Below are 12,037 nucleotides of genomic sequence, written 5' to 3' on the forward strand. Positions count from 1 at the left end.
GGTCCATACCTGATGGTGCTCAGGTGTTACTCCTGGATCTGTGCTCAGAAATTGTTCCTGGCATGCACAGGGGACCATATGGGATGCTAGAGATTGAACTTGGGTCTATTCTGGGTCAGCTGCGTGCAAGGCAAATGGCCTACCACTATGCTATCACTGAGACCCCTGGATACATTTTAAAGTAAATCAAGATAGTGGCTGGGGCCGGAGAAATAGCATGGAGGTAAGGCGTTTGCCTTGCATGCAGAAAATGTCAGTGGTTTGAATTCCAGCATCCCATATGGTTCCCTGAATCTGCCAGGAGTGATTTCTTTCTTTTTTTCTTTTTTGGCCACATTCGTTTGATGCTCAGGGGTTACTCCTGGCTAAGCGCTCAGAAATTGCCCCTGGCTTGGGGGGACCATATGGGACGCCAGGGGATCGAAATGCAGTCCTTTCTTGGCTAGCGCTTGCATGGCAGACACTTTACCTCTAGCGCCACCTCACCAGCCCCAGGAGTGATTTCTGAGCATAGAGCCAGGAGTAACCTAAAATTTAGCAAAACAGTGTGTATATATAAAACACACACACACATATATAATGTATATATGTCTTTAAGTGTAAAGTTTACATCCAGGGCCCGGAGAGATAGCACAGCAGCTTTTGCCTTGCAAGCAGTCGATCCAGGACCAAAGGTGGTTGGTTCGAATCCCGGTGTCCCACATGGTCCCCCGTGCCTGCCAGGAGCTATTTCTGAGCAGACACCCAGGAGTAACCCTGAGCACCGCTGGGTGTGGCCCAAAAACAAAACAAAAAAAAAAGTTTACATCCAATAAAACTCCACATCTGAGGTGTAAATCCACTAAGTGGTGACAAATAAATGATCTAGTGTAATCCCAAATCCTTACCCATGTAGAAGATGTTAACATTACTCAGAAAATTCCTCCTGTTACTCTCATTTATCCTGCATTTCTCTGCTTCCATCTCAACTCTCCCTCTCCTGCAACCACTGTTTTGATTACTTTCCACCCTTTGATCTGTTTTGCTTGTCTTAGAACTTCATAAAAGCCAAGTTTTCCAGTGTGTGCTTTCTTTTATAAAGCAATCAAACTGACTTTTAATTCATAAATAGCAATGTAGAAAATCCTAAATAATTGCCATAAGAAAAATTGTAAGTTTACAAATTCTAAAAGTTTGAACATAATACTAAGGTTATTAAAGGAAAAATAAAGATGGGCTGGGAGACAATATAGAAAAAATTAACCCAGGCTAGGGTTTCCCACATGGCCCCCCCAAGCAAGAGTCTCCAGCCCAGTTGGCTTGGAAGCATCAATTAGGAGAGCCTGAAATATATAGATAGATGTACAAATCAATACTAATTTTATTTTGAGAGGGCTACACCCGATGGTGCTCAGGACTTACTCCTGTTTCTACACTCAGGGATCACTCTCGGTAGGATGCTGGGGATTGAACCTGAATCGGCTGCATTTAAGGCAAGTGTGCTATCCACTGTGCTATGATTTTAGTCCCAATATGAACAAGTCATGAATACATTCTCTGGGTCCTTCACCCTGGGCTTAAGTACATTTTCTCTGAGCAGGAAGTGAAAGAAAGCACCGCCTCAGGCTAAGTCTTCTAGAATATTTGTTGTTCCTTCAGGAGTTCCTGCCTGCATTGCGCTTCACCTTTCCAGAGGCCCATCCACAGCAACATGCATCCAACTTATATCCAACTCTAGGGGGCTGGAGAGATAGTACAGCAGTTGGGCATTTGCCTTGCACACAGCCGACCCAGGGCAGGCCAGGATAGATTCCTGTCATCCCATATGATCCTCCAAGCCTGCCAGTAAAAATTTCTGAGTGAAGAGCCAGGAATAACTCCTGAGTGCCGCTGGATGTAGCTCCAAAACAACAACAACAAACCAACTTTCTTGGCATCCCATTTGGCTTCCATGCCGAGGTGGCTTTCTTTCTACCTCCTTCCACCTTGTGTTGCTGGTTTTGCTGGACAACATGTGTTCTGAATTATACGAAGACTGTGAGAAACAGGAGAAATCATTTTTCACTGGAGATTGGTGAAAATTCTCCTGTTGTTCATGAATTTTGGTCTTGTTTTTTGGGGGCGGGGGAATACCAGAAGTACTCGAGGCTTTTCAGAGATTATGCCTGGTTGTAATAGGGGGACCGTATTCAGTGTTAGGGACAGGACCAGGATTGGCCTTATGCAAAGCAAACACCTTATCTCTCCTCTTACCTTCTGTACCATCTCTTCAGCCCTAGGGTGAAAGTTTATTTACTTATTTTTGGCCACATCTGGCAGTACTCGGGGCTTACTCCTGGCTCTGGGCTCGGGGGCTCATCCCTGGAGGTGTTCAGGGACCATATGAGGGGCCGAGAATCAAACCCATAAAACAAAACAAAACAAAACAAACAAACAAACAAAACACAAAAAATCAAAACCAAAACAAAAAAAAAAGCCATAGCGCCAGCAATATCAAACTTTAGCCTGATTCCCAGACACTTTCATCGTTTTTCGACAGACTGGCAATGTAGTCTCCTGAGTTGCAGAAAAAATAACCAACACAGGTAACCTGGGGGTAGAGGGTTGCAGAGGGCACTGGCCAGATAGGAAGCAAGTGAAAGAAAACTTCCTAATTAGCTTGTATTATTTTTTTAATTTGTACTATTTTTGGGGTGGGGTGGGGTCACACCCGTCAGGGTTCAGGGGTTACTCCTGGCTCCAGGCTCAGAAATCGCTCCTGGCAGGCTCAGGGGACCATATGGGATGCTGGGATTCGAACCAATGACCTTCTGCATGAAAGGCAAACGCCTTACCTCCATGCTATCTCTCCGGCCACTAATTTGTACTATTTTTAAACATAGGAAACATATTTAAAAATTTTGGGGCCGGAGCAATACTGCAGCGTTAGGGAGTTTGCCTTGCACATGGCTGACCCAGGACAGACCTTGGTTAGATCCCTGGCGTTCCACATGGTCCCCCAAGGCAGGAGTGATTTCTGAGCACATAGCCAGGAATAACCCCTGAGTGTTACCAGGTGTGGCCCCAAAACAAAACGAAACAAAACAAAATTGAAACGTTTCTTATTTTTGAAACACATAGTCACATGATGGGAAAACACAAGGTTCCCAGTACAAAATGTGTGTGTGTGTGTGTGTGTGTGTGTGTGTGTGTGTGTGTGTGTGTATGTGTGTGTGTGTGTGTTTGTGTGTGTGTTAGTACCCTGCAGTGCTCAAGGGCTGTTCCTGGTTCTGTGCTTGGGAGTGACCCCTAATGGTTCTCAGGGAGCCACGTGTGATGTCTGGAAATGGAGCCAGGGCTGGCAGTGTAGATCTTAAGTTACTTTGGAACTATTGCTGTTCCATCTCTGCCTCACTCCTTGTCCCCATCATAAATTTTAAATGTAATCTCATATTATGACAGATGAGCAGCAGAAGCCAGTGGTGGGAAGTGTGTTTGCCACTGAGAAAGTTTACGTAAACCCGAGCATCCCTTGTTCTCAGTGTCTGGCATCCTTACAGAGGGCCAATCCCAAGAAAAGGGTATTGGGACCCTGGCTTAGAGATCCTGCACTATCCTCAGTCTCTCTGCTCCAAATTAGCCTAACTTGAAATCATTCACATTGACTCCTTCAGGGCTTGTCTCTGTCTTGTTCTGTAACTTGCAGATATCTATACACTTTATCTCCACCACAATCCAGAGAGTTTGGGGGTCCCACTTCCCACAGACTCTGTCTACTGCATTCCTTGCAGGTACCTACCCAAAACACACCCCCTCCCACCTCTTCTCCTCCACTCTCCTAGGTTCCTGGCTTTGATCTCACTCCTGCAGTGAAACCGCATGGCCTTATATTGACAATGGAGGCCCCCACCCCACAACATTACTTACCCCAAGAATAGTCCCACTTTTTGTCATTTAAAGTAAGGCACAGGGTGAGAGTAGAGTCAGTACATAGGGTGCTTGCCTTGTATGCAGCTGACATGGGTTTGGTTCCCAGCATCCCATATGGTCCCTTGCATAGAGCTAAGAGTACTTCCTAAGTGTAGCTGGGTGTGATCCTGTAACACACATACACACACCCACCAATAGATCTTGAAGACTTTGACTAGGTGAGTGATACTTGGCCACATAGATGGCTAACTACATCTGCTTCTCTCTGTGTGTGTTCACACGACTATTCCTAAATTGTCACCTTGAAGAACAAGATCTTTAAGGGGAAAGTGAATATATGTGGAAGGACTTGAAAACCTCAAGGGGTGATATTAGGTTCCTCTATAGACTATTTCAGGTGGGTGTTTTCATCAGAGATTATTCTGCTGAACCTACTCAATGCTCACCCTTCCAGCATGTGAGTTGTTGGATTTAAAGATAATGCTGCCCTCTCCTGGATTGATTGAGCAATTGCAGTCCTGGGTCATCAAGAGCAGATTCTGGTGGGATTTGATTAAGGTGGGGGTGTCTCAGGCTTTGCTGACTCATTGTAATAGTCAGCATGGAGTACACTTTTCCTCAAGATGATAACCACCCTGATTCAGGGACTCTGTCCTAGCAACTTCTTTAGGAATTGCTTGCAATGCAGTTATGATAAAATGTTATTTGCTATGCCTTTCATTTGTTCCCATTCGGTATGGAAAGGGGTCCTTTCCATAGCTTTGATGGTAATTGTATATTTAACAGAGGTGTAGATTTGTGTCTTACAGACTCTAATTTGTATAAAGATTTCTTGAAGGGTATCGAAACTATTGTCAAGTTTATTATTAAAGCAAATCTGATAGGGACCGAAGCGAGTATAGTGGGTAGGGAGGATGTTTGCTATGCACTTGGCTGACTCAGGTTTCATTTTTCAGAAACCCGTATATGGTTCCCTGAACACTGCTAGGAGTAATTCCAGAGTGTAGAACCAGGAGTAACCTCTGAGCATCACCAGGTGTGGCCCCGAAACCAAAACATCCCCAAATCCAATTCTGATAATCCTTCCTTTCTATTTCCTTTTTTTCTCTTTTTTTCCTTCCTTCTCACATTAGGAAGGTCTGAGGGTCTGGGTTGTTTGCTTTTCTGTGTTTATATTTACAGAGACCCAAGATCTTTCATCAAGATGGCTAAAAGCAATAAACATTTATTGCCTGCTAGATATATTGTCAAGGAAGAGCTTCAGAGGGTTCTATCTGATCATATGAGCTCACACCTATTTTCATTTGCTTTTTTCACAGAGAACAGAAGAGAGAACAAATATAAAAGATCCCTGATAGATGGTTTGATCGCTGAACTCGTGTTCCTTCTTCTATTCCATCATGGCAAAAGCTCCAGGAGGTGAGAGCTCTCCTCATTATTACAGACAAGGACAATCTGATCCATAAGGAAGTTGTCAAAGGTCTCAACCTAATAAGGGAGGGTCGTGTCAATATTTGGTTTTGCTCTGCCAGGCTCCATGGAGCTTCCTGAGAATTCTATGGAGGAATTCCTACCAGTTCAGGTCCTCAGCTGTGTCACATGCAGATTATTCCCTGGCTTCCACCTGAGCGTGGCAATCAGTGTCTGGAGGTCAGTACCTGCCTGGGTCACTTGCCTGGGTCACATCTGACTGGTTAAACCCTGTGATGCATTCATTTCTCACCTCCTTCCTCTCATCCTTGATGACTTTGGGCTTTCAGAACTTCCTTCAGTGGGTACAAATTTTTTGGAGGGTGCTAGTTTTGGGGGATGAGCCCAGGGCCCCTCATACATGCAAGATAGTTTTATTGGGATTAGAGTGGGTAGCAGGGAGGAGAAAACCCACATTGAACTGGTTTTAACAAGAGAGAATTTGTTGATGCTCAGAGCCTTGGAGTGCCGGTGGGTAATGAGGCATGGTATATCCTGGGCAGTGGTTGGGTTTCTCTGTGATGTATCTGCTACTGTGGGCTGGTGTTAGTCCTGAGATGGAAGCTTCTGTGCATGATTGCAAGATGGCTTTCAGCAGCCACAAGACCTCACATTTGGCGTTTTCAGTCATTGTAAAACTTGACTCCAAGTGGATCATCGTAGGTTGTTCATTTACTCTGGGCTGATCACCCAGGAGCAGATCATAAGGGATCTCCTCATTTGCCTTTTTCTGTTTTGATGCCCAGGTGCCTGTGGGTGCTTCTGCAGCTTGTGTCGACATCATTGCTAGTTCCCAAGTTCTCCCAGGGTCAATAGAAAGAGCAGCCCAGCGAGTGGACTATGAGATTGTGCAGGGACACATCCTGCCATCTTTAAAGCCCTTGTCATTGACATGATCTCTGCCCTCTGCCTGCCTACCTCAGTTGCTTGCAATGTTCTACAAAGAATGGAAACATGCTTTTATGCCTTGGGTTCATTATCTCTCCACTGAAGGGGAAGTGCGACCCCAAAGTTGGCTGATATTCTAGACCCTTCTTAAGTGGTTACATTTTTATTCTATAGGTGCCTGTCCCTTTCCTTCCCCAGAAAGTAATTTTCCTCCCAGGAAGTTGAAAGAGTCATTTCAATTCTTTTTCTTTAAAATGGTTTTCCCAGTGGAGACCTTAGCTTTCACTAGGCCCACCCAGGGCATTGTTGCTTTCCCACTGCTCTTGGATTAAGAGTCAAGTGGATTGTCCACGAAATCATTGCAATGAGCAGAGTAGAAGACTGAGCTGACCTGATTGAGAGCTCAAGAGAACCAGAAAAGGCTGACAAGAGCTGGAGCTGGAATGATAGTACAGCAGGAGAGCAGTTGGTTGCTTTGCACACAGCTGACTTGTGTGTTCAATCTTTTGCATCTCATCTAATCCCCCAGCACTGCCAGAAGTGAACCTTGAGTGTAGAGTCAGGAGTAATCTCTGATTATTGCCAGATGTGCCCCCCTAAAACAACAACAAAATGTATTGGTCAGGGTTTCTATTTCTCTCCACTTCTGCTTGTGGGTAGGGTTAGTGTTGGTTCTCCTTAGTCTGGTGCTGCTACTGCCCCCTTGTGGCCAATACTCTCCCATCTCCTCTTCCTGCACTCATGGGCCAGTCCCCAGTTCTGCAGTTGGATACCTAAACTGTTTTCTCTCAGATCCCGACTCAGTTTTCTGCCTCAGGGACAGATTTTGCTCTGGATGACTAATAGGGTCAATGCCCATTCCCTTCGGGTATATTCCATCTTCACTGGCTAGAAATCCGATCTCTAGTCCCCCATCAGTTAAAGAAAACCTGGGTAACCCCGAGGCACGTTTCACAACTATAGTTTGTTCTGCAACTTATCTGTGTTAAGAGAACCAGTTACAGTATGGTAAACCACAGTACCTAAATGGAAAAAAAAAAAAAAAAAAAAAAAAGAACAAAATGATCTCTGCCACAGACCGTGACTGGAAGTATGAGGGAAAGTGGGGACACCGGGGGGGAGGGAAGTGGACACTGGTGAAGGGCTTGAACTGGGCACCTCTGAAACTCAATCAGGAATAATTTTTTTTCTTTTTCTTTTTTGGTTGTTTTTTTTTTAATGAATAATTTTGTTTGTTTGTTTGTTTTCGGGCCACACCCGTTTGATGCTCAGGGGTTACTCCTGGCAAACGCTCAGAAATTGCCCCTGGCTTGGTGGACCATATGGGACGCAGGGGGATTGAACCCCGGTCCTTCGGTCCTTCCTTGGTTAGCGCTAGCAAGGCAGACACCTTACCTCTAGGGCCACCTCGCCAGCTCCTTCATGACTAATTTTGTAACTTTGTGATTCAAAGTGATTTTTGAGCCACACCCGGCAGTGCTCAATAGGCACTTTTGGCTCTGTGCTCACAACTCACTCCTGACAGGCTTAAGGGACCATATAGAATGCTGGGGATCAAATGTGGATTGTCGGGCCCGGAGAGATAGCACAGCGGTGTTTGCCTTGCAAGCAGGCGATCCAGGACCAAAGGTGGTTGGTTCGAATCCCGGTGTCCCATATGGTCCCCTGTGCCTGCCAGGAGCTATTTCTGAGCAGACAGCCCAAAATCCAAAAAAAAAAAAAAAATGTGGATTGTCATGTAAAAGGCAAATGGCCTACCCACTGTGCTATCTCTCCGGTTTCTAAAATAAAAAAGATTTACCAACAATGAAAAAGGAGAATTCTGGAGGGTTCAAGCATGAGTAAGGCCAGCTACTATAGACATTGGTGCCATGTTAAAACTGGTATTTAGGGGCTGGAGCAATAGAACAATGGGTGGAGCACTTACCTTGCATGTGGCTGACCTGATTTTGAACCCAGGTCCGCCCTGAATCAGCTGCATGCAAGGCAAATGCCCTACCTCCATGCTATCTCTCCGGCCATATGATTTATTTAAACACTGTGGTTACAAGGTTGTTCATAATACAGTTTTTTTTTTTTTTTTTTTGCCCCACAGATACAAAGTTGTTCATGGTTGACTTTCTGCCATGCAATGTCCAAAACCCTTTACCAATGTACATTCCTACCACCAATGTTCCCAGTTTTCCCTCCCACCATCCCCCTGCCTGTCTCTGGGGTAAACTTTTTCTTCTCTCTTTTTCTCTTTCCCTCCCACCCTCCCTTTCTTTTTTATTTAACTTTTAGACCATATGGTTTGCCATAATGTTACTGAGTGGTATCATGCCTATCATATTATCTCCTTTCAGTCCCCAATTATTGTCCAGAGTACTAATTTTCAGCTATCATTGTGATACTGGTCCCCTCTGCCCTAACTGCACTCCCTTACTATTTGTGGCAAACTTATTACTATGAACTAGTCCTCCTGGCCCTCAACTCTATTGTCTCTAGATATTATTACCATTCTATCTTTTTTTTTAATAGCCCACAATAAGTACAATTATTCTATGACTCATTACATTCAGCAGAATACTCTCACTTTTTGTTTTGTTTTGTTTTGTTTTGTTTTGGTCACACCTGGCAGTGCTCAGAGGTTACTCCTGGCTTTACACTCAGAAATTGCTCATGGCAGGCTCGGGGGACCATATGGGATGCTGGGATTTGAACCACATTCCTTCTGCATGCAAGTCAAATATCCTACCTCCACGCTATCTCTCTGGCTCCAGAATACTCTCTTATCCATCAATGTATAAGCAAATTTCATGGCTTTATTTTTCCCAACAGCTGTGTAGTTATCCATTGTGTAAATGTACCACAATTATTTTATCCAATCATCTGTTATTGGGCACTTGGGTTGTTTCCAGATTCTAGCTATTGTGAATAGTGCTGCAATCAACATAAAAATGCAGAGGACTTTTCTACATCGTTTCTTTGGGCTTCTATGGTATATTTCTAGAAATGATATTTTTAGAAATGATATTGATGAAGCTTAAATTCTAGTTTTTGAGGAATGTCTGTATTGTTTTCCAGTTGGACCCGCCAACATTCCCACCAACAGTGAATATGTCCCTTTCTCCCTGCACCCATGCCAGCGCTGGTTGTTCTTGTCCTTTGTGATGTGATGTGTCTCTGTGATGTGAGATAATATCTCATTGTTGTTTTCATTTGCATTTCCTTGGTGAATAGTGATGTGGAGCATGTTTTCATGTGTCTTTTGGTCATCTGTATTCCTTCTTTGAGGAAATGTTTGTTCCTTTCTTCTCCTTGCTTTTGGGTGGGGTTAGATTTTTTTCCTTGCTAAGTTATACAAGTGTCTTGTATATTTTGGATATTAATCCCTTATCAGATGGGTACTGTACACAGTCTTTATATCCTGGTTTAGTTTATCTTTGCTTCTTCCACTTGGTTGGCCAGTGTTTCCTCCCTGAAGATGCCTTAGCTTCAATGTCATGGAGTGTTCTGCCTACAATTTCTTCTATGTATCTTATGGTTTCAGGTCTGATATCAAGGTTTTTAATTCACTTTGATTTGATTTTTATGCATAGCAATAAAGAGAAGTCTGAGTTCACTTTTTTGCATGTAATTGATCAGTTTTCCCAATACCACTTGTTGAAGAAGCTTACCTTGCTCCATCTTGTGTTTATTGACTATCAAAGATTAATTGGTTGTATGCCTGAGGGTCAGTCTCAGAATATGCAAGTCTATTCCATTGACCTAAGGGTCTGTCTTTATTTCAATACCATCCTGTTTTAATTATTATTGCTTTTTAGTACAATTTAAAGTTGAGGAAAGTGTTGCCTACTGTCTTCTTTTCCCCAAGGATTGCTTAAGCTATTCATGAGCATTTATTGTTCCAAATGAATTTTAGGAGTGTTTGATTCACTTCTTTGAAGAATGTCATGGGTATCTTCATAGGGATTGCATTAAATCTGTACAATGCTTTGTGGAGTGTTGCTATTTTAATGATGTTATTCCTCCCAATCCATGAGCAGGGTATGTGCCCTCCATTTTTTGTGTCCTCATATTTTTTTAAGAAGTGTTTTATATTTTCTTTGTATAGGTCTTTTATCTTTTTAGTTAGGTTGACTCCAAGGTACTTGATTTTCTGAGGTACAATTATTTTTGTTTGTTTTTGTTTTGTTTTGGGATCACACCTGGCAGCGCTCAGGGGTTCCATGCTCAGAAATCGCCCCTGGCAGGCACAGGGGTGGGATGGGGGTGAGGGTGGGGGTGAGGGTGGGGGTGGGGAGGGATCATATGGGATGCTGGGATTCGAACCACTGTCCTTCTTCATGAAAGGCAAATACCTTACCTCCATGCTATCTCTCTGGCCCCTGTATTTTTTTTTTTTTTTTGGTTTTTGGGCCACACCCGGTAACGCTCAGGGGTTACTCCTGGCTGCTCCTGGCTTGGGGGACCATATGGGACACCGGGGGATCGAACCGAGGTCCGTCCAAGGCTAGCGCAGGCAAGGCAGGCACCTTACCTTTAGCGCCACTGCCCGGCCCCTGGCCCCTGTATTTTTAAAGATATTTCTTCTTTCATTATTTGTATATAGCAAAGCCATGGATTTTGCAGATTAAGTTTGTAGTCGCAACTTTACTATACAAATCTATTGTTTCTAGAAGTTTTTTTTTTTTTTTTGGTAGAGTCTTTAGGATTTTCTAAAATAGTATCATGTCATCTACAAACAGTGAGAGCTTGACTTGAGAAGTGATTCTTAGCTCCAGCTTTGTGCTACTGCCTACTGGTGTGCAGTCCCCAAGGGTTCCAATAGCCTGGAAATGCGTGGGGGCAGGGCTCAGAGTAGAAGTGTGGGATGACGTGGTTCCTAGTTCCCTTTCTTTACCAAGTTCCTTTTACTAGCACCCACTCAGCTCTGGACTCGGGGCTGAACTGCTTGCCCTGGATTGGATACTTAGAGGAGCCAAGGGATGCCTCAGGTAGGAAGCACCTACATTCTACCTATTTCCCTGGGCAGCAGGTGGTGTTTGACTGTGTTTTAGAAAATTCTTTTGCTTCTCTGGGACTTGAGGGTTCCTCTTATGATGGTGTCCAGGGGCCCCACCTGACCGTCTTAACTTCTGCTCTCCTGCCTTCCTGTCCTGGAAGCCTAGCAGCCCTCGCCTCTGTCCTCACCTCATCTGGCCGGTGGAATGGGCTTGTGTCCTATATCCTATATCCTTGTATCCCCTTGTGTTTTGGGGATCCCCAATGACTGTCACTGCAGAGAAAGTGATACCACCTTGATCCACAGCCAGTGCATTTTCCCTGTTGTAAGAAGGGGCTTTATGGTGAGGCTTGTTCTGGCCTCTACACAGTTTTGTTTGCTTCTTTCACTTTTACTTTGTTGGCTTTAAAGAATATCAAGAGATGGTGAATAGTGAAGTAAAATAGTTTTAGTTAGAGGAGGGGGGGGGAGAGAGATGGGGAGAGGGAGAAAGAGGAAGAGAAAGAGAGGGGATAGAGAAGTAGAAGAGAAAGGGAAAAGGAGATGGAGGGAGGAGAGAGAGAAAGAGAGAGGCGCAGGAGTAGAGTAGGGAAGCCATAAGGCACATCTCAGGGTGAGATTTGAGTGAATCTTCTAGACAGAAAACACACCTTATAGAAACAGTATGAAAACAGCTGAGTTCTATGACTAGTGATTCAGAGGCAGGATGACCCAGGTCAGGGACTTCTCTTAAATGATTTGATTCCCTTAAAGCAGAGGACCAAAATAGTTACTGCTCCATTAGAGAGAAGCTTAAATGATATT

This window comes from Suncus etruscus, chromosome 2 (genome assembly GCF_024139225.1).
Source record: "Suncus etruscus isolate mSunEtr1 chromosome 2, mSunEtr1.pri.cur, whole genome shotgun sequence".
Lineage (NCBI taxonomy): Eukaryota > Metazoa > Chordata > Mammalia > Eulipotyphla > Soricidae > Suncus > Suncus etruscus.